The sequence below is a fragment of the Drosophila miranda genome, chromosome 3, assembly GCF_003369915.1.
Source record: "Drosophila miranda strain MSH22 chromosome 3, D.miranda_PacBio2.1, whole genome shotgun sequence".
Lineage (NCBI taxonomy): Eukaryota > Metazoa > Arthropoda > Insecta > Diptera > Drosophilidae > Drosophila > Drosophila miranda.
The window spans coordinates 13,776,616-13,797,299 of record NC_046676.1 but is presented as its reverse complement, the minus strand read 5'-3'; the positions used below and the strand labels follow the sequence as shown (position 1 = coordinate 13,797,299).

General features: G+C 45.8%; 1 protein-coding gene across 7 annotated transcripts in view; it reads left to right on the top strand.

Moving 5' to 3' along the window:
- The first annotated feature begins 5,579 nt into the window (after positions 1-5,579).
- The window catches only part of LOC108160338 (POU domain, class 6, transcription factor 2), a 65,671-nt gene continuing 50,566 nt past the window's right edge, over positions 5,580-20,684 (top strand). For 5 of the 7 annotated variants that reach the window (XM_017294279.2, XM_017294277.2, XM_017294276.2 and 2 more), the window contains exon 1: positions 5,581-6,120. The gene's annotated coding sequence lies outside the window, so the exon portion shown is untranslated. Of the gene's footprint in view, positions 6,121-20,684 lie in introns of all 7 variants that reach the window. The other 2 variants (XM_017294274.2, XM_017294272.2) reach the window with 1 other exon arrangement.

The following is a 20,684-nucleotide window of genomic DNA, read 5'->3' as shown; positions in this document are numbered from 1 at the left end:
TGCACAGTGGTGCACAATGGTATGCACCACCAGTGGGTGGCAAGTACTTTTTATTTTCAGTTATTCCTAAAAGAAATCTCACTGCTTGAGATCTTAGAATGCAATACTATATATCTTTTATGTTCTAGGCCTTTATATTGTCTTATGCTTTCTGCTGTTGCCCCACTATGGTGCCGCGCGAGGCTTCTGTGTTGCCTCTGGGGCGCGGGTTAATGCAGTTGCTGTTGCTCTTGTTGTACGTCTTCTGATTATTGTTTCTGGGGGAAAATCAGAAAGCAATAATAAAAATTCAATAATATTAAATTTTTATGCGCGCGAAATTATTGCAGGCTGCGCATAGCCGTGGACATGTTTGGGTCTGGAATGCCCTGCCGGAGATGGGAATGGACATGGGAATGGGAATGGGAATGGGAATGGGAATGGGAATGGGAATACGGGGCTGGTGGAGTGGAGAGGTGGCTTGGGACTTGAGGTTCAAGTACAATAACAATTAGCATTCATTTGCTCAGAGCCCAAGAGTCTGTTCATTTGTCATTTAGCACCTTCTGCAGATCGAGCCCTACTCTCGCCGTCTCTCTCTCTCTCTCTCTCTGTCTCTCTACTGGACTATTTCCTTCTCTTTCTGTTATGACAGCCCCAGTCTTTGTTTAGTCTCCTGCAAGTTCTCTCTCTCTCTCGTGATCTCTTTCTGGTTTGTGATTAAACTTTAACTAATTTGGTGCTCCGCAAGAAACCGGTCAGCGGAGTCTGAGTCTTGGCCAAGTCCAAGTGCTACCCTGCCCCGTCCCCTGCTGTCCCGTTCCCCCTTTGGCTAAGCGAATGAATTATGTTATTTGAAATTAGTTTGTGCCTGGCTTTCAAAACTCCTCCAAGCTGCACACAGCTCCAGCTCCAGCTTCAGCTTCAGCACCAGTCCCGATGCCAGTCCCACAATCTGAGGCCTGGCAGCGCCTGCGGAGTAATCAGGTTAATTTTAATATGTTTTGTATGTGGGGCCCCCCTGCCCCTGCCCCTGCCCCTGCCACCCGACCCGTGTCGCTGTCCATGTCCCTGACGATGCCGTCGTCGGTTAATGGAAAATATCTCAAATGATGTTGGCCAGGATGCCTTTTGTAATTAGCAGCCATCGCGACGAGAGCCGTGCACCAAAAGCTACAAAGTTTGGACGCTCTTAATTACTCAGCCCATCTCCATCTCCACCTCCACCTCCCTATCTACCCCTCACTCTTTTCCGTCTCCTCCTCCGCCTACTCCTCTCCTCTTCTATCCACACTTTGGACAGATTTCAACAGGCATTATATCATTCATTAAACGATCCTAGGCTGCCATTTAGATAATGCTCTGATTATTTGGAATATACTAAGAAGAAGTATAGATGTTGTAGGTACTGTTGTATTGTATAGAGTTAGTGTTTTATCTCTCCCTAATTTTGCAGATGTCTTTTTAGATACAATTCCATTAGATCTCTGATTGAATCTGCATCATAATCCTATTTATTCTAATGAAATAGTGCAATGCCATAACCACTTATGATATGACGTTTAAAGATAGATCTAAGGAGTTAAAAAGATGGAGAAAGAAAGAAGATGCCTTGAGATCGCTTAAGATACTTTTAAAAGACTATCCCCAAAGGAAATAAATTTTCAGAAAGACTCCATTCAAATAAATATATCTTCTTTCAAAGTTAGATACTGTTCAGATCATTGCTATATGCGTTGAAAAGAGTATCTCAGTAGCGGTTCTACTTCTTCTGGTTGTGAATCAACCGCCGAAGTTCTTTATGGCATGTCTAGGCGATAATTTCCATGTTGTTTGCTTTATACATGTATTTCAGCAGCTCTTTTTTTTCGTAGGCCGCCACACACTAGTGCTGACAAGATTCGGAACGTAGCTGAAAATGTGGCCAAAGTTTGCCCCCTAGCATCGTGGCAATATATTAGATGCAGACGCGGGGACGAAAGATTTGCATTTAATTACAAGCGTTGAGAGGAGAGTGGAGAGCGGAGAGTGGAGAGAGGAGAGCGAAGAGCGGAGAGTGGCTGAGGGGGTGAACTCCACCAAAAAGCCAAAGTGTAGATCAAGTCGAGACTCCTGGTCTGCGTGTGTGTTCCAGGCCAAATGGAATGGCAAATGATAATTACAGAAAGCATGTAAGCTCTTGGAAGAGCACTCCTGGCACGGGGAGGGGCAGGGGGGGGCGGTGGGGAGCAACAGACAGCCATGTCAAGAGGCAGACAGGATGGGGGGCAGACAATGTGCTAGAAAACGTTAATTTCAAATTTATGTAGAGCGTCGAGTTTCCTCCCCGACTAAGCTGATGATGTTGCAAGCCCCTGCCTGCTTGCCCCTGCCCCTGCCCCGTCATGCGCTGCGGAAGAAGTTTCCCAAAGATGCCTGCAGGGCGCGTGCTGAATTTAATCAGTTTGCTGGCCAGGCCGGAGCACTGGAGCACTGCCTGCAATGACAATCAAGCCAAGATGGAAAGTGGGCAGTGGCTGAGTGAAAGAGAGCCAGAAAGAGAAGGAGAAAGAGAGACCTCTCCACTGAAGCTCCCCATTCTGTCCCCCCGATCCCACTACCACCCCCCCCCTGCTGAAGCCTTCCCACTGCTCCCGGGTAACGTAAATTAGACGACGACTCGACAGTGCAACATTTAACGGTAATACGCTTTTATAGCTGCCGGTAAAATGCAGCCCGAAATTAGACATAAAAGACAAAGACAGAGAGTGCCAAAGAGAGCGGGAGAGAGAGATGGACAACGTGAATATTTTCGAAAATTAAGCTGATGAGGTGATGCGAGGACGAGCGGACAGGAGACAGGAACTAGACGTAGACATGGGACATGGGACATAGACAGAGCACTGAAGTGCCTGCCGAAGTAGAAGTGGAAGGCATTCGCCAGCACTTAAATATTGACCAAAATTGGCTAAAAACAACAGCAATGGCAACAACCATCGATGGCCAGATGAACGATGTGCAAACTAAAGCATCCTCAAGATGTGCGACACTTGGATACTCTCTGGGATATACAATACCAATCATTTTGAGCGAAATCGGAATCATCAAGGAATCATCTTGTCCAGCAGGACACATTAGTGGAATCTTGAGGAGATATCAAAATTACCATAAACGAATAGACTATAGACTATTGTTTTTGGATTCGTATGTTAAAATACCTTTCGGAGGACCTTTAAAGGGAAAATTGGAGCCACCATATAGCCCATCGGGGTCACCATCGGTGTAGTCTATAACCTTAAATATGTGTTATATTTCCGAGCATTACAAATCGAATACCCTATTCCCGTTCCCAGATACCCTAACAAATCACATTAAGCGAAACAACAACAAAATCCTCGAATGGCGTAGGCCGTTGCAGTCAGTTTTGGTTGCTGGTTCGATGGAGGAGAGTGGCCTGAAGTCATCGGAGGGCACGAACAGGGGGCCAGAGGACTGCGACGACGACGACGTCATCGACACCTCCGATAGCTGAGGCGGGTGGGTGGCTAGACAGTGGCCGGCAGCAGCAGCAGCAGCAGCAGAGGAAGCCACAACAGAGACAGCAGCAGTGGCTGCAGAGGACGTATCGGCAGCCAGTTTGGATCCGTCCGTCTAGGACTGACCGACAGCGACCGGTTGAGGACCGCACGAGTTGCTGGCTGCATCTTCTGCCCTGTCCTGGCCTCCAGGGTTGTGGCATGGGCAGGGGCGGGGGCGGGGGCGGGGGCGGTGGCAGCTTGTCTAGTGACTTGACTGTAACCTCATTGACCAGAAAAATGCAAGCAGCCACAACAGCAAAGGAGGGCCAGCTTTTTGAGTCGAAGCTGTAGATACTCTTAAAGGGTACACCGTTGCTACACTTTACAGACGATTCGGAAGAGCTGTTAAGCAACAGATTACAAAACAGAAAGTGGCGTTGTGTCTTCAGAAACAAACAGAGTTGATCCCCAAAGGGATATCTGATCAGCGATGTTTCCTATGGCAGAGATTAGCGATTCGGTCCGCCAATGGGTAACACACAAGATATGGCTAGAACCTATTACTTTCCTTCGTTGTGAAGATGTCCTCCAAGTCATTGGGCCCTCTGCAAAGGGTATACCAGGCGCAGACAACAAAACATCAAATGTGAATTAGTGCAAAAGGTAGTCGAGGAGCGGGTATCGGTGGATGAGGAGGATGAGAGTCCAAGAAGAAGGAGCACAAGACGAAGCAGTGGGGTTGAGGGGGTGTTGATGGCGAGTGGGGATCTGGAATAGAAGTGGGGCGAGTGGGAGTCGATGGAAGTGGGCAGAACAACGCAAAACGCTTCCATATTTATTGGCACTTTTCGGTTTTCTGAATGCGGTGCTATTCAGGGGGACGGGTGGGTGGTGCCGGTGGTGGAGTGGACACTCGTCTGTTGTGGGAGTCCAAAGTGAGAGATGGAGAGCGAGCGAAACAGAGAGAGAGAGATGGTGGATGAGTGCGGTTCCGTGGGAGAGGAACTCGAGTGAGGTTTTTGCAGATGATACGATTGACTGTTGCTGTTGCTGTGGATTGGCATTTTAATTATTAATTTCCAGCAATAGTTGTCCACCAGAACAGGGATAGGGGCAGGGGCAGGGGCAGGGGGAGGGCAAGTGGCAAATGGAGCAAGGACCCTTGAACAACTCCAAACTTCCTTCTTTCAAGGGGTCAAATTTACTTGCGGAAATACTTGAAGCCTTTCTGTGTCCTTTTGATGAGTGTTCGATTTCTAATCCAGTATCGTTGGAATTGGATCTGGCAGAACAACAGAAGCACCTCCAACAATCCCTCCAAATGAAATCCGCTTCCATATCCGCATTATATAAGCATTTTTGTTAACCAAATCTGAATCCCTTATCTATGCAGAATTTTTGGAAATTTTAGCATGAATTAAAACAAGCCCAAAAAAAGCCCAAGCCGTCTTTCACTCCCTTCAAAAACGGCTCCCCTGCCCCTTTACTCAGAATTTGCTCTAATAAATGCTCAAATTTTGCGCTCACAATAAGCACTCATGTGAAAACGCAAACTACCACTCACTCGCAGTCGCTCTCTCTCTCTCCCACCCTCTATATCGCACTCTCTCGCTCGCTGGGGCTTCGTCAAGTGTTCGTTCAAACTAAACTTCTCCTGCCGATTGAGGCTGGCAGCAGCGGCAGCGGCAGCGGCATCAGCAGCAGCAGCAGCAGCAGCGCTCATTTGTGCGCTTAATGACGTCATTATTTTTATTTTAACTGCCATCGACAGAGCGAGTTGGGGGTGGAAGGGAAAAGTGCATATACTGTTGCTGCTCCTGCGCACACCCCCTCTCTATGACGTGCTCTCTCGCTCTGGCCGCGAGTCTGGCGCGCTCTCGCTCTCGCTTGCTCCTGCAGGCGCTTGGGGGGCATGATTCGGCTTGCGCTTCGGCAAGAACGGTCTGGTTTGCTCGTGTTTTGTTGTTTCTCGTAAGTTGCACTCGTCGACTGGCCTGGCCGAGACCCGACTGCTCCACGCGACGACACGATTCGAGTCGACTCGACTCGACGACTACTTATGCTGATGATTGCTGGGGGTCCAAGCGCCCGTCTGGTGCGCCGCACGTTCATTCAGTCGACGACGTTGCACGACGACGAAAGCGGACGGCGCGTGGAAGCAAGAACCAAACCAAACCAAACCAAACAAATCAACATACACTCTCTCTCCCACACACAACTGAACTCTGAAGAGCAGCGCGTGCCATGAAATACTATCTGCAACATTCAATAGATGCAACTGCAACTGCCACTGCAGCGAAACAGTGTCCCACACTTGAGAGATTCCGAAATTCCGAGATCCGCGTTTGAGATTCGAGATATTGGCGCCACAAAGGCATCGCGCCCCGGCTTGCAACGTCGCGTGTGTGGCAGATGATCCTTGGTTGATCTTGACTCTTTTGTCTGTGCTTTTGCTTGTCTGTGCATGTGTGTGATAGCCATCTCCCAGAAGATACTCTTAATGAATTGTTATCTAACGGATGCTTGGGATTTGGATAGTGACTAAAAATCTAAAGAATCACCAGAAAAATTGTGAACAAATTTTGGGAAAAACAGAAAATATAATCAACATTTGCTACTGCCTGAAGAACACCTAAAGAAAAAGGTAAATAGTATTATCATATTATCAATGAATATTCTGGCGAACTCCTAGCATACTTTTGGTTATTGGTTAAAATTGGAGTTTCTGTCCATAAAACAGATGACAGACCTTCAAAGTGAAGTGCTTACATCAAACTTAATAGAAACATTTAAAATCATAGATTAGCTCCGATAATTTCGAACTTTTTATGGCCCCATAATCATCTTCATAGTTCATTAGGATTCCCAGCTGGCCAAAAGACAGACAAAAACCTTTTAAGCCTCTCACGCACTTCACTCGCGATTCCGATTCGAAATGCAATTTTCATGTAAATCTCGAACCTTGACATGGTAGTATTCCTAATGCTGCAACAGTGCAACCCGTAAGCAGATGCGCCTTCGACGCTGGCGGTTAGTAACTTTAATTAACGTTAATTACGATCAGAAGTAGCATGAAAAATGGGCATCATCATTATCGTCGGATCCGGGGGGCAAACAGACGCAGACTCACAAATGCTGTACGTGTGAGAGCCACTCGAAAATAGTCGCCTCGTTCTAATAATAAAACGAAATGTACTCGTAATACAATAAATACTAATAATGTGGCACTGGACAGTGCTGGATGGCAATTTGCAACAATAAGCCGCGGCAGGCAGCAGGCGGCAGGCAGCAGGCGGCAGGCGTATCTCCCAGATACACGAATGAAATTAAATCAGAATGAAACTCTACACATAAACAGTTTAATGCCACCAACCACCCCACGAAAAAATTACGAAAAATCTATTACAATTGCCTTGCGGCGGCTCAGTGTCATTTTTGTGCAAAAAAAAAAAAAAAAAAACTAAGCGAGTAAGCGTATCTACGTATCTATGAGATACAATAAGCATCATCATCAGCACAGCAATTCACAGCAACAAATAGCAACAGCAACAATTGTAATAATCAGTTTCATTTCAAAGCCAGACCAACCTGCGCGATACATTTTTCCCAGTGCCACCACTGCACACTTTGCACAGGTTCTACGAGCAGCAGTTGAGCCCCCTCTGCCCCTGCCACGGGCCCAGTAGCCGTATCTGTATCTGTACCTGCACCTCGGTGCGGTGCATTGTTAGCCCTGCCGCTCGACTCGCTCATTTAATTAAATATAATTAGCTGCATTAATTGCAAATTAATACAGAGTTTAGTCTCTTTGTTGAGTCGCTTTTCATTGTCGTTGCCAGGCAGAGACTTTTCGACGGTTCGACGGTTCGACGGCTCGACGGTACGGCCGGTTGGCTGCCTGCCACTTGCTCTCCACGGCTTATTACAGCCGTGTAATTATTGCCCATAAATGCAGATTTTATAGATATTTTCTAGGAGTTTATTAGTTCGGGTAACTCTGTTTAAAGGAAGCCAATTGGCAGTTGTTGCTGTTCCAGAGACTTTCAGTGGAAGTGTTAACGTAATCCATGGCAAATAATAGAATACTTAAGATTAAGCACTGTAACATAGTAACTTATTTTTCATAGGGACTAAAGGACGAAAAGACCGGGATGGATCGCACTGCAACTACAAGTAACAAAGTCCTAGCTAACTAATCTTTTCAACTGATCTAAACACCATTTTGGAGGTCTCTTTGGAGGCATCTTTCAATGACTTACGAAAATCCGTCGGCTTTTGTGGTGCACTTACAGCCCTTTCAGAATAGAGTGTGGTTTTTTCTAGATAAATATTTAGTTTTTATCTATATTTCTCCGACTTTAAATACAATTAGCCATACGAACCCATGAGTTTTGGCTATATTTTCCATTCACAACCCTCTGCAGTGACTATTTGATGTCCGAGATGTCTGATGTCCATTTGAGTGCTTCATTTTGAGTGGCACATCTTCCGCACATCAGAGAAGTCCATTAAATTCGCATTGCGACAACTTTTAATGCGAAAAATAAGTAGTTGTGAAAATGGAAAACAACCACGAAAATGATTAGATATTAATTTATAAATTAAGAATGTCTGCGAGTGTCTGCCTCTCTCTCTCTGTTTCTCTCTGTCTCTGTTGTGTGCTTTTTTATGACAAACGGATGACGAACGCATAAAAATGCATAAAATGCAGCGGCAAACAAGCCTTAAAAATAAACCAAAAGCCGGCGGCAAATTGCAGTTGCATGCCCCCCCACCTCTCTTGGGTCGTTGCGCGTCACGTTGTCACTCTTTACGTAGGCAAAAGAAATCGTAAAAATCGTTAAAGAAAAAGGAAAATCGGCAAAGGCGAAATGTTTAATTATGTGCCGTCGGGGCATACACTCGGAATAGCTGCAGCTGCACGGCCACGCCCCCAGGTAGGCGGCCTTTTAATTAGGAATAATTAAAGTAATACTTATGCCCCATAAGTGCATTCTGCATTCTGCAAATCGGAGGAGGTCCGGAGAAGGCGGGGACATTCGTCTTGAAAGGATTTCTCTCTGTCTCTCTCTCTCCCTCTCTCTCTGTCTGCTCTGTGTTTTTGATGTGTGGCCAATTTGCAACTTGTGCAACACATTTAACTGCACTTTTATGGCCAAAATGGAGGGAGTGAGGCACGTACGAACGTCTCTGTGAAAGGCAAAAAGCCATCGAAATTTTAATGCTATCAGAAGGACCAGCAGGAAAATCAAAAGAAAATCATTTGCCGAAAGTGGAAACTAGTTAGCGGCAAAGGAAAATGGCCCAAATGTTTCCCTATATACATACATATTACTCTAAACGAACCATCCATCTACTGTGGTTTTTTACAAGTTGGAACTGGTATTTTTGTGCACATTAAATAATAAATTGATACTTAAAAAAATATCTTAACTATTGCTCATTCTCGTAATTGCTATTTTTATTCAGTTTGCATTTATTGAGATAACATTTAACTGCGAGATTCATAACTGAATACGATGATTAATAAATATGTATCTTATGAAATGTCTCTTTGCCTCCCAGTTTTCTAATTAAGAAACTACTTCATTATCCTCCCTTAAATCTATATTTTCTTTAAATTTCATCTGTGGAATTATTCGTACATTTCCGAGGGTCCATTTCCATTTGGAGATGATCGTGCCATATACTTTTACTCTTTTTTCAGGCCACCAAATACTTGCATGTCGCACATGCCACAAAGCCTACACAAAAACAGATCGACACGCAACAGAAAGAGAGAGAGAGATAGAGCGGGAGAGATACTGGCTCATTTAATAATGAACAATAATGAAGAGTAATAATAATCATCAGCAAAAACGTGCAAAGAGAGTGGTCCACACAGATACTATGCAAAAAGAGAAGATACAGAGGCAATGCAGAGGGGAATGCTTTATAGGAGGCAACGAAATTTTATCAACGAACGCGCATCATTTCAATTAAGAAAATGTCACAAGTGTCCAAGCAGCAGCAGCAGCCTAAAACACGCCAAGTGGGGCAGTGGCAGCTCGGAAAAGGGAATGGGGATCCCCCGGCTGTGGCGAAATGAAAGTGCGCCACACTGCCCCTCCGGGGATCAGTCCCCTGCCACTCCCCTCCACTGTAATGGGTTCTTTTTTGGAGCATTTCTCGTAATTAATGCGAATTGTCACACGCTAAAAAGAGAACCAAGAGAACGGGAGCCTCTCTGGCGAAATAATGTCTCAAATGGCTTCGATTCGCCTTCTAATTCATTATTGTACATTTATCGTTTGTTGCCACTGCCCCTGCCCCTGCCCCCTGCCCCGTGCCCCGTGCCATATAGCCATTGTGCCGTTTCCTATTCTTAATTAGTAATTAAACAATTTATGCTTTCGCGTGAGACATTGAGAGAGAAGAAAAACGAGAAACAAAATGAAATAGGTTGAATTTTTGTGCTGCCCAAAAACATGAAACCATAATTAATTCTATTCCATCAAGTATTTTGCTCAATTAGCAATTAAAAACAGTGCCCCGTACTAGTACGTTGCGTGCAACGCAAAAGATGTAAAGCCCACTGTTTCGGGGGTAGGTTACACAGGTCCCCCCAATCATGCTTGATGGATGGATGGATTGTCAAAGATATGTACAAGATGCAAAAGATACAAGTAAATGTACTTCGTTTTGGGGCAATTATGTTCGAGAGTCGAATGGTAGAGTTGTTCCTACCATTTCATTGGGAAATCAATGGAAACCAAAGCCTATTTGCGCTTTTAACTGATTATTCTCCTCGGTATTAAATCTTCCAAAATTTTAAGAGAATATTAGATCACATTTTCGGCTACTCTTCCACTTAAAAGAGCCCAAAATGATGGCATTTCTTTCACTTATCTCAGGAATTTTTTCGCTTTAATTTCAACTAATTTTATATCGTGTTTAAGAGTTTTTCGTTTAATTTTTGTTGATTAAGTGCAATTAAAAATGTCTCCGCCACACCGCCACACCACCCCGCCGACGCGCGAGGGGCAGTCGTCGTCGGTTGTCAGATCGGAGCTAATGAGACGCGACACAGTTGTCCAGATGTTCCACCACAACCAGCTAATTGTGCAATTAACTGGGGAGCGTGGCAGAACTGGGCCCTGCCACATGCCACATGTTGAATGGGATAGCAGCCGCAGTGCTGTGGCAGGTTCATGGGGCAGTTGTATTAAGTGTAGAAAATCTCGAGCACTTAATTCACGCTTTGTTGAAGGTGTTGAAAGGCGGTCGGACGACTGAATCCTGGATCCTGCCACACACAGCCGCCCAAGAAGCTGCCCCAAGGGGTTGCAGAGGGTACTTAACAGTTAAGTCAAACCAAATGCAAAAACCGCAAAAAAGGAACTCCCACACGAGCCCTGAACCACGCACCCGAACTCGTACTCGAATCCCGAATCCTAGCCCACGTTATGTGGGCGGCAGGTCCTTTTTTCCTGTTGCCTTTTTTTTTTTGCTCATTTGACTCTGGGGCTGGACTAAACAAGCTGCTTATCCTTCCAGGGCAGACCCCGGGTTGGCCGAAAAGAAAAATGTTAATTACCCTTTGTGTTTAAAGAGACCACACCCCCACAACCCTCTGGGCTGCTGCATCCTTGTTCCAGGGGGCCACAATGGACTTTTGTGTTTTTTGAGGCAATTAAAATTATTATTTTAATGTCAACACTTTTTTTTTTTGGACCAGGATAATGCATGTAAAACGACTAACGCCTCCCCGAGAAAATCCGTTAAATGTTTATAAAGATTCCAAGGAGGAGGATGTGGCACGGTGGCACGGTGGCACGGTGGCTGGTTGGCAGAGTGGCCGTGTGGCAGGGCAGGCAACGTCTACATTTCCTCTTTTCCGACTTTTCCCCAAACTTTGCTTTGGGTTTCTGTTCCTTTTTTTCTGTTGGGCTCTGGGGTTGATTTAACGCCCCGTCCCTGGTCTACCAGGCGTCGAGGAATTCCGAAAAAGTGTTTTTACGGTATTTCTGTTGGCACAAGTATTTTTTTCCGGATGGAGTTAGGTCAGTGCTACCATTCAAGCAGCAACCCCCACCCCGCATACGTCCCCCTCTGTTCGTTCTGCTGTTTTGAGAAATGTTTTTCGGTTGCTTTGGGGCATGCGGCCTTGCTCTTGCTCTCTGAGGGGGTTGCTGCCAATGGAGAGATAAGCAGGTGTTATATTTTTATGGCTAAAGTGGCTAAGCAGTTTTGCGGGCTATCCGGGAAGGGGGAGGGGCTGGATTGTGGCTTGTAAGGAATCATGTTCTGGTGGTTCGTGGGGAGGGCAGCCCCTGCCCAAAAGTGTGTTAAGACCAAGGAAATCTGCTGGGCTTTGGAGCTTCTTTGCGCCTGATGTTTGTACATACTTTTGACTAGAATTTCCCCTGGGACTAGGAGTTGTTTGATTCAGATTCGAAATGGGAATCGTCTGTATACAACACATATATTACATATATACAAACAGCTGCTCATAGATCTACTCATCGTTCAAATTGTGTGCCGTGTACTTCGTTTTTCTGGTCTCCCAACACTCGCCACCGCAAAATCATACCCATATCCATAGCCACCGATTGGACGGTGGACGGTGACCCCGAGCAGCTGTGTGGGGTCACCCGAGAGCCGCCTACACTCCTCTTTTGGCTTCCGTCCCGTTCTAGGATCACGATTAACTACAGGAGCAGCAACTAGCAGCCTTAATTGTTTCGCACTTAATCAAAATAAGCAGCGAGCTGGGACCTTGGGCACAGGAGGCTATCAAAGGTCCACAGTCCCCACTTCACACTCCCCTTTCCCCTTCCCCCAGTCCACAGTCCATGTCCCACTTCAAGTCCCAAACGTGGCACAAAAGCCAAAGCAGATACAGTGCTGGAGTTGCTGCTGCTGTTTGTTGAAGGCAAAAAATTGAAAACTAAAGAGCAACTTGGGGCGCACGCCAGTCTCCAGTCTCATTCTGGAAAAAGGGACGCCGCCAGACGGGCGGATGGACGGGCAGATAGCCGACGAGCGACACAACGACAACGACAACGACGACGACGACATCAACACCCGTACCATGTGAAAAGAAAAACGTTTTATGAGCTCTCATTCACAAAAAGGGCCAAAGCACACTCATACACACACACACGCACACACAGACCCATAGAAAAAAGGAAGTTTTCTGAGGATGTCGACAGAAGCAACCTGTTGAACCCTCCCGTCCATCCATCCATCCATCCAGGCCACCCTTCCACTCCACTCTTTTGTAATTGTGCCACACTTTGCTCCGTTTCCTTATATTTCTTTCATTTTTCGAATGCTCTTTTAGAGAGGGTATACTTCCATTGGAGCAGATGTTTGCGACCCCATAAAATATACGATATTCTTGGTTCTACCAGTTTCACATAACCGAACGGACATGCGAATACTCATAGCCGTATGTTCCTTTCTCCATCGTCGCTGCACTTTCCGCCGTCTCTGCTGTCCGCTGGGAAACAGTTCTCTATAAGTAGAGCCTTTTGGTGCCAAACAGAGTGATCTTCAAGGGTATCTTACTCTTCGTACTCGTAGCCCTCTGAGCTCGGGTCGTGCCCAAAATGATATGTTGAAACATCAACACTCACATTACCTCTGCTTGCCATCTCAGCCCTCTTCCTTCACTTGTTGTACGAGTATTTCCCTAAAAAGATTTCCCCAAAGTTGAAAAGGTAAAAATCTGTTCTCCTCCTCGCACTCCCCCATTTGTTTGTTTCTTTCTCTCTTTATTTCTGGTGTGTGTTTTCCTGCTGCCTCTTTGCCGGGTGTCTGCCAAGTGTCTGTAATTTTTCTTTTAGTGGGTGTTTCTAATAGAGTTTTTCCTTTTTGAATGTGAGCAAGGGGGAAATACATTGAGTGTGTGGGTGGGTGGCTGTGCCTGTGCCTGTGGCTGGCTCTTGTGGCATGGGCGTTTTAAGTGCTTCTAATGGCCGCTTAGGTGGCGGGAGAGCCAAGTGGAATGGCGACCTGAAGCTGCCGTTTGAGGTGACTGTTCCAGGTGGCCAACGCTTTGGACTGAAGGTCAAGAATGGAGGTGGGAAGTGGGCTGTGGCAGGAGGTGTCGAGAGAAGGTCAGCGATTGATTTCAGTCGATAATCGACTCTAGGGAGTGTATTTCAATGATACATGAACTCTATTTGCTTGGATTTCCAATAATCATTTGAGTTTGCCTCAAATCTGTGGGCCCTCCTCCTCCTCCCCCCATCTACTACTCATTTCGCATTGTCTCCGTGGTAGGGGGAGGCGGCGGCGGCTTCTCTGTTGGGCTTTTCTTTGTGTGAGCTTTTTTCTAGCCCAGAGACGACGCGCACGCTTTGCGGCGCGTGGCAGCTGCTCTTCGAGTGCTGAGCGCCTGCTGCTGTTAGCCAGAACGGAGGCGCCGCCTGTCGGTGTCGTTGTCGTTGTGGCTGTCGCCGCCTGTTGATTCAGTCGTTTTTTGTTTGGGCTTTTGTGTTTTCTGTTTTGGCTCAAGTATGGCCTGCTCTGCCGCCACTCCTGGTGTTTGTGTGCTGCCAATGCCTTGGCCATGGCCAAGACGACGCTCCGCGGAGGCTGCGACTTTTACAACTTTATAAGTTGGCAGCGTCATGATTGTTGTGGTTGTTGTTGCCACGTTTTTGCTTCGCGCATCATTTCGGAGATACATGTGTCCGTGACGTCAGAGGCAGAGCCAGGCGGTGCTTGGGGTGCGCTCGGTGTGGCGTGTGGCAGGGTGTTTTGGGTCTGCGGCTGGCTGCCACTTGCTGAGCTTCTGTTACGCGTCGACTCCACTCTCTCTCTCTCTTTCGCCGCGAGTGTGTGTGTGCTGCCATTCCGCCTTGCCCCATCATGCCCCCATTCAGGCCATTCGGGCAGGGACTCTTGCAGATTATGGCCTAGGAATAAGAAGTTATCTAAATGAGCCCCGACTTTATTGCCGGCAATTATAGATCGGTCTATGTGCGTGTGTGTGTGTGTAATTGCAATGCGATTGTAGCCAATCCGAAGCCTTTTCCGACCGACTTTTCATTACCTGCATCAACACTTGCATATGTAATTTAGCATAATTTGAAATGCAAGGCAGCGCCACAGAATAGCTGCCACAGAGAGGCACGACCCAGGCCAGCAGCAGGTCCCCGCCAGTCCCCACCGGCCCCCCCCACTGGTAACTGGTACAATTAATAAATGGTAACAGCCACAGATACAGATACATTCTGTAGGTAAAACCAAGCGCCAAACAAAGCCGAGATTTCTATTGGCAAAGGAATGCCAAAGGCAGCCAGCGCTTTTTGTTGGCTCAATTCTCTTTTGTCTCTCTCTCTCTCTCTGTTCCCCTATCGCGCGTTGTCTGCCCGTACATATGGTAGATACATATATCCATGTCTTGACTGCAATTTATGAGCCTAAATGAGCGCAAATTTCAGTGTTCACACACAGATACACCGATACACGACCAACACATGGACAGCTGTGAGTCGTATGTGAGCGATTTTGGCGCTCAATTGGCAATAATTTCTGATCAATTTTCCATTGACTGACAAAAACAGAACAACAACAGCAACAAACGGAGCGACGCGACAGAATAGTGGTACAGTGGGGCCCATGGAGTGGGGACATGTGTCAGATAGGAATTCACTGTGGATTTCCCCAGTCAGATAAAGGCCATGAATTATAGAGTTTTAGATAAACGGATAAACGAAATAAACAGATGAAGAAAACTGCATTTAAAAGGTGGAAAATAGGAAAAAGCACACCGCTTCACCGCTTCACCGTTTTACCGTTTTACCGTTTCACCCTTTCACCGTTTCCTTGAATATGGCACAGATTCTTCTGGCTTTCTTTCCTCTTGGCAGAAACTCAAAGCCAAGACCCATTGGCAGTGGTCCCATCAAAGCAACCAATGCATTTTATGGGCGTTCCCCATCCCTTTTTCCACTTCACATAATTACCCCTTCTTTTTTGTTATTATTATTTTTTATTTACAATAATTAAATCAGACATCAGAAATGTCTCCATTGAAGTGCCGCCACTCGAACGAAAAAAAACACTGAAGTGTAGAGAATTATGATTTCAATTCGAGTCGAGTTGGGGTTTTCTGTGATTTCTGTGCTCTGCTGGAATGCTGTTGGCTGTTGGCTGTTAATTGGCTGAATTACTCGTATTTTCACTGATTATTAATAAATATGTATTGTGTGCTGTTATGGTCGATTAATTGGAATAAATGAAGACCAAAAGTAAGGCCTCATTGCGTCACTGGAGATCATTTGCATTAAGAGGGGCGGCCCCCATTTCCAAGAAAATCAACACCACAGCCAAACAGTTGAAGAAAGAATACGAGTATCCCCATAGAATAGCTGAGCGTTGCATAAAAAATTAACACATTTAAATGACTTTCATTAAAAATTGATTAATATGGCCCTGATTGGTTATTTTCTTTGCTTTTTCTTTGCCTTTGCCTTTGCCTCATTGTCGTCACACGATGCCCGACTCTCTCTCTCTCTCTTTCTCTCTCTCTCAATTATTGACACATAAATTGAACATTTACTGGCTGTTTTCCACTGATTTCAGTGATTTTATTAATTTACGTATTGGTTCCGCTTGTGTTTTCGTATTGATTTCCAATCATAGATGGATGCCGTGCCTCCTCACAATTCGTTTTCAATGAGCCGTAATTTAGACTCATTTAAATAAATATGTATACTCGTTCTTTTGTTGATTGGCCTTTTGCATTATTACTCTATCCCTCTATCCCTCTATCCATCGGCCTGTCTCCCTGTCTCTCTGTCTGTCTATCATCGGCAATTGCGATAACGAGTTCAATGCAAAGTTATTTAACCTTTTAATAAGCTGAATGTTAGATAATCGTCTCGGTGCTCCATAGAAAATTATCGACTGGGAGGTACAGTTGCCGCAGTACAGTCCCACATTGAAGTACAGTCCCATCTGCTCCTTTTCCTGCCAAGAAACACTCTTCGTTCGTAGCAGATGTATCGTCAGATATGCCAGATAGAAAGTCCCCGCTATACTGCTGCGCAGGCGCGTTGCGAGGTACAGTTGCCTCTGACAGGCTTAGTTTGTCTCATGTCTCATGCATTTATGCATAAGTTGGGGCCGTCACGCACTTAATGAGCCTGAGATTGAGTCGGCGATGGAGGCTGGTGGCTGGGGGCTGGGGGCTCGGGGGCTCGAGCTGCAGTTGAAGCTGAATCTGAAGCTGGATTCGTGCGACGGCAACAAATTGACGCATTTAATAATATTTTACAATGTGTGTTTGCAGTTTGCTAATTTCTTGCAGGCGTTATTGTGCGCACTTTCAAAAAACGTTGCGTGGTGGTGCGGCAGCCCCTTGGGGGCCTCATTTGATGCCCGACAGCGTTGCCATATCGCTGCCACACGCTGTTGCCGGTTGCCGCTTGCCGCTTGCCGCTTGCTGGTCTCTTGCTGTTGTCGCTGGTGTCGTGTTGCCGCCGTCGTCGCCGTCGCGTAATTTACATTAATTGGCACACGGCGTCGTACATATAAATTGTTTGCGCGCTTAAACTTTAATTTCATGCGTGCCATTTGATTTTTGTTGCCACTCTGGGCACAAATTATAGGCAAGTGTGACGGTACTAAGGCTGCGTCGTGCCTGAGATTGCTGCAAGTGCTGGGCGTTGTGCCACGGGACGCATACTCCATTCCCGAGTGAAGTGTCGTGCGCCGCAAGGCTCCAATACTTACGCAGATTTGTGGGCACCTGGTTATGGGTCTTTGCATAATAGAAAGGCGTCTTGTCTGCAAATCTCGGGACAATCACTTGCCGTTTAGCGCAGATTGCCATAACGTCATTAGACATGCGGCCCTTAGGCGCCGAAATGAGGGCATACAAATTCAATTACCAACACTGCCACTGCCTAACTGTTCTGAGGCTGTTCAACACTGTAAATACATGTACTTTATTTTCTTTACAACACAATCATACCCTCAGCTGCTCTGATTTTCCTTTTGGCAATTTCTCTGCCATTTATTATAATTACATTATCCAACACTGTAAATGTGCTCTTCTTCGTTTCCCCCCTCTATGTTTATTTCTTTCTTGCTTTTTTCCATATTTCCCAACACTGCTCATGCAATAAGTACTGTACAACACTTCACTCACAACATTCAAGTACAGTCGCATTCGTTATTTTGATCTGTTCTGCTTCTGCTTCTTTACAACACTGAAAACTCAGAATCATGCCTTCAGCTGTTCTGAATTTATTTTGTGAAATTCCTCTCCCATTTGTTTATTTATTAATTATTATAATTATTATAATTAGATTCTACAACACTGTAAATGCGATCTTCTTGGTTTTCATCCTCAAATCCCTTATGGTTTTTTTTTTAAATATTTACCAACACTTTTCATGCATTTAGTACTGTAAAACACTGGGCACAAAACGTTCAAGTACAGTCGCGTTTATTATTTTTCTGCTCTGTTCTGTTCTGCTTCTGCTTCTTCCATTAATTAACATACTTTCACAGAATTTCTTTCTAACAGCAACATTTTTCGTTGACGTCAATTTCGCACATCGTTTGCCATTTGCTATTATTATTATTGTTGTTGTTTTTGTTGCTGTTGTTGTTGTTGTTTGTGCTCATTTCGCCATCATATCATCAGGTCAAATCTCAATTAACAAATATTACGATTGTTGCTTTCTTTCTCTCTCCCTAGCTGCCCCTCTCTCCCTCTCCCTCTCCCTCTCCCGCTCCCTCTTTCACTTAAACTAACAATTAACAAATATTAATGGGAATTTATTTCAATTGAAATCAAAAATTTCACTTCCAAATGGCTGAATGGCTGAATGAAATGGCTGAAACGCGAGTACTCTCGCTGTCCATATGGCCTTGTGTGTGCTGCTGTAAGAGCCCTTTGAGGGCCAACCTTCCTTACGACCAAGTGCATACGTTCCTTATCTAAGTTGCACTCGACCATTATCCAGTCATTGACTTTCCCCCTAAACTCAGGTTAATTAAAAAGCCCCACACACACACACATCGGCTTATAATCAGCTTATATTCTAGTAAATTTATAACCTCTCTTGATTATGCCGTGGGTTATGCCATGCCACACCATGCCACCAAGCGCCAAGCCATCAACCCGCCCCGCCCACCGCCATTCAGCGTTGTGCAGTGCGTGCCACTACGTGAACTGCATATCGAGTGAAATGTGGTACTTATTCGCCGTCGCCGTAAGCAAGCTGAAACTTGTGGTAATTATGACGAGCTCTGTGGCATATGTGGCGTTTTTACATGTGTATGTGGGTGGCACCTCGAGATGGGGTGCCTAATGGCCTAGTCATTGTTCGTTCTCGGAGTGCGGAGTGCGGAGTCCAACGAGGGAGCTTTACTGTTTGCCGAGCAGTTAAGTAGCTTTTAATAAGCGCCCGCGCGTCAGGCAAATAAATAATTATAATAAATAAATAAATTATAAACTGCTGTCGAGGTACAGTCATCGTACCATACAATGTGTGCCCGCTGCATGCCACTGCCTTCGCGCTCTCCCTAATTACCTCCCCCCCCCCACCAGCGATTCTCTCCGTTCTGCCACAAAAGGGCGCATGCAAAGTGCAACTTTTGATTTCCTTCCCTCGCCTGCCTCCGCGTTGCCCTACTTTATCGAGAGTTAATTAAGCGTTTTAAAGACTCAATTTGAATGCAACTTAGCTGACGGATTGTCTGATTGTCTGGCATTCAGCGATTGCTGGCCATTTAGTTGCATTTTCATAGTTTGCAGCTCATTAGAGGCACGGCCAAGCGCTGACTGTACAATGTACAATGTGTATGCAAATCGTTATGGCATTCGATAATTATCACTGATCAATCGATTTATGGCAAAGATTTTTTATAGTGCTCAAATCGTTTTTACGGCGAGCCTTGATTCCACTGACTAATAAAAAAAAGCTTTGATTCGATCGTACTTCATCTTTGGACAACTATCACGAAGGGGGGGGGGGGGGGGGCTCTGTCCTGGTAACTTGAGAGCCAACACACAGTTAATCGATTCAAAATTCGATTACCACAAAACTTTAGCACTGCCTCCCCACGGTGCCCAAAAAATATAAAGCACTTTGCAACCCCAGATAAGGCAAGAACCACCCTTGAATGGTCATGTCATGCCGCGAGGTCTGTCCGTCCGTCCGTCCGTCCGTCCGTCCGTCCGTCCGTCCGTCCGTCCGTCTGTGCGCTTTGAATGCAAAAACCCCGCAGCCAAATTCTAATTATAATCGCGTATCGCATGTGCCAAAGCTCCAATAAACCTTTGTCAAGCGATTCCCTCGCTAAGCTCTCCGTAACCCCTGCCCTGCCCTGCCCTGCCCTGCCCTGCCCTGCCCTGCCCGGCCCTCTACCGATCCCCCTATGCCGTGTCATTAACAACCCACGCTGCCCGGCTTTAAGCTTTGCATTAATTTCTGCAGTGCCACGAAAAACGAAAAACGAAGCAAAGAAATTTCCATAATGAGCACGTACACAATCACTTACCCCGGACATGGCCAAGGACCCAAACTCCTTGCAACGAGTCCAACATGCAATTGGCAAAAAGGGTTTTTCGCATAATTCCATTCCATTCCATTCCATTCCCGGGGGTTGGAAAGCATTCTTTTTTTATAATTAGTTGGCCGTTGCCCGGCACCAAAGTGCAGGTTTTCAATTCAAAAATTGTATTCGCTCTTTTCCTACGTTTTTTTCCACCAAATATTTAGACGTTGATTATGGGGCGCCGAGGCCGCCGCGTCACCCCAGAGCGAGGATTGCAAATGATTTTGGTGCGTGCTCAATTGGGGAGTTTTCAAGCCGAACCCAGGCCGAGGACCAGGCCCAGGCCCAGGCCCAGGCCCAGGACTGACTGCCCTTCCCTCATTGGACAGCATTTCTTTTGTTTTTCGCTAATTTAGCGAAATTATGTTCTGTGCTCTCTCTCATGTCTAGATGTCGTGTGCGGTTCGTGCTGCACTCTCCTGTTGGCCTTCATACCTTTCCCTTCCTCCAGTCTTTGCTGCCGTTTCCATTTACTGCTTGCCTCCTGCTGCAACACGGAGCGGGACATGCAATATTCGAGCGATTCGGGTAGCGGGCTCTACGACTATTCTGTAACGTTTGTAGAATGAATTTAAATATATCTGGAAATACAAAAATATAAATAAGCTTAATTTCCACTAATCCACTAATGCCCTAAAT